We start from the raw sequence: 2,656 nt of genomic DNA, 5'->3' as shown, positions 1-2,656 counted from the left end.
GCCCACTAGACTGGTTGGCAAATCCCTGCTGGCTGTTTAATAATGATTCTCTTCTGCTTCAAGTGAGTCCATGGATCCTGGGTAAATAATTCCTTCCTGAAAAGCAACAGCAGTACGAAGTGTAGCCTCACATCTAACCATCTTTACCAGCTACTAGGCTGGTGTTTCTTTGGTCAGATGCTTCAGTTAAACTTATAGCATCATCTGTGCTGCTACTCCTTGACATTTCGGGTTACTAGCTTTAATACAGAAATACATAATCAGCTGTAGATAATGCAGAAATGATCTAGAAATAATTGCTCACCTCTACCATGCAATGGAAGGAAAAGCATTGTGTGACATTGTTGTGTATATACTTACAGAAAAGAACTAAAATGATCAAAGGTCTTTCAAGTAGTTCAAAAATGTGTATCATTTGTTATGGCTGCAATCAAGTGGATGTAGACCAAGTACTGCAGAGAGAGCCTTTCTTTTTCTCCCACCACAGTAGCAGTGCATTGCATAACAGAAAGTTTGTCTTATTTTAAAACATTGTGTGCATTTCAGATCATTATCACATTCTTACCTGGGCAGCTAGGGGACACACCTGATAAGGAAACATTTCAGATTTGATGCTATAAAAAATGATTCATGTTTACTCAAAGGTTTCTCAGTAGCTATAAAAAGCAATCATGTATTCAGCTTGTGAAGATGTGATATTCAGAAGCACTGTCCACAACAACAGCGTGCTTCCCATTTCAGCGGAGAAGAACCTAGAGTAAAACACCTGAAGGGAAAGGATCTTCTCATTATAAAGCTCCTTGGATTCAGTACTTTGATAAAGTATACGTGATGAATTAAAATTTCCAGAAAGAATTTGTAATGCCTGATGGAAGATCATTCATCCTAGAGGAAAACTTGGACCATTCATCCTGTAACTGCTGATCCTGAATCCTCCTGCAGTGCTCTGAGGTGTGCCACAGCAGCAGGTAGCATCTGGCAACCAGAGCTTCTCACCAGCATGAGATAGGGGAAGAGGAATTGCTTCAATCACGGCTAAGAGCAACTGGAAATTATGGAAGAGCCAACAAATGTTGTTTTTTAATTCTTTAGAAGAAAAAAAAAAATATGTGGAAAAGCCTCCTGAAAAATAAGTATATCTGGATGTGTATGTGTATATTGAGAAACACAGATACATGATGTATGTGATTTATGCATATATACATATAAAACATACAACACATACACCCACGCTCTAATTAGTTGTTATTTTTGTCCAAACTGGCAAAGGACAAAAGTTCTCCCAAGAAACCTGATGATGGAGATTGTATGCTATGACAGATAAAACTGCTTTAGGCTGTCATTTGAGACACCAAATCAGTCCAGATGTTTCAATTTTTAATTTTTCTTCAAGCCAAAAGAAATTTTTTAAATGTCACTTACCTTTCCTTCACAGCCAGCAAAAAGTTTCTGGACTTCCTGTCCTGTGTTTCTGAACTCAATTGCAATGATCAGCCGAATATAGTTTAAAATGCTTTTAACTACTGCGGAAATCACAGAATGCCCAGTTATCAGCTCTGCCAAACTGGGCTGTAGTTGTTTTGTGAGTGCCACTAACTTAAATTAGCATAAAATGGGCATTTCAGAGGCATTTTTTTACATTTTTTTTGTTTGTTTGTTTTGTATTTATGGCACGATTCCAAAAAGACTGATGCAGTTTTAGAGGATGGTCCGTTAGTGTAAATGAGCATAATTTCAGGAAATGATGATAACGCAAACCAAACAAGTTATAAACACTCTATGAGGCTACTGGATTATAGCACCTGAGGTTACGCTGGTGATTTACCTGCTGATGTTCTGTAATTGTTACATGTCTGTATTTGTTCACATATTTTAAGGGAGTGTACAAAGCTGAATCAAAATGCTGATGTGCACTTCTGGGGACTATCCCTGTGTATCTGAGTACATAAAGCACACAAACGGCACAAGAGAGAAGAGCTCACATCCTCCTAAATGTCATCACCTACTGGCACTGCTAGAGGTGGGATATAGAGCAGAACAGACCATCAGCCTGATCCAGAAAGGTGTTTCTAACGCTCTGAGGAAGCTGTTTTGTAATAGGCATTTGAGAACAATATTTGTTCTTTTCCCCCCATCCCTCCCACTCTTTGCAACTAATTTTCCTAATGATAAAAGTTCAAAACAAATTGCTTGGTATAACAACGTTTACAGTGGCAGAAAAAAATAAAATATGCTTTTGTTTTTTTTTTGACACCTGACGGAGCTAGGGGAAAGCTCTTAGCAGTGGTTGTAGGTTTGTAAGGAGAAGCTGTCACGAGGTTGCTCCTGGCATGCTGTCACTTATGCCAGGCTCAGAAGTGTACTCCATGCCGTTTTCAAGCCTGGTATTTTGCAGCGTGGAGAGGTCTAAGTGGCTGTGTCACTAACCAAAGTGCTGCTCATTCCAATGAGGATCAAGATTCGGGAACTGTGAGAGATGAATTGGAACAAGGACTGATCTGAAGAAAGGAAAGAAAGAAGTGAAAACTTAAAAACTGTGCTAAACTGGGAGAATGTAATTTGGAGAAATTATTGGGAAAGTGGTTCCGCTGCTACAAAGGCAGTGAGGGATTCCCAAGCACATTTGGTTACAGGTGGTCATTTCCATGGTCTGAGG

This window comes from Anas platyrhynchos, chromosome 1, assembly GCF_047663525.1.
Source record: "Anas platyrhynchos isolate ZD024472 breed Pekin duck chromosome 1, IASCAAS_PekinDuck_T2T, whole genome shotgun sequence".
Taxonomy (NCBI): Eukaryota; Metazoa; Chordata; class Aves; order Anseriformes; family Anatidae; genus Anas; species Anas platyrhynchos.
This window is presented reverse-complemented; position numbering follows the sequence as displayed.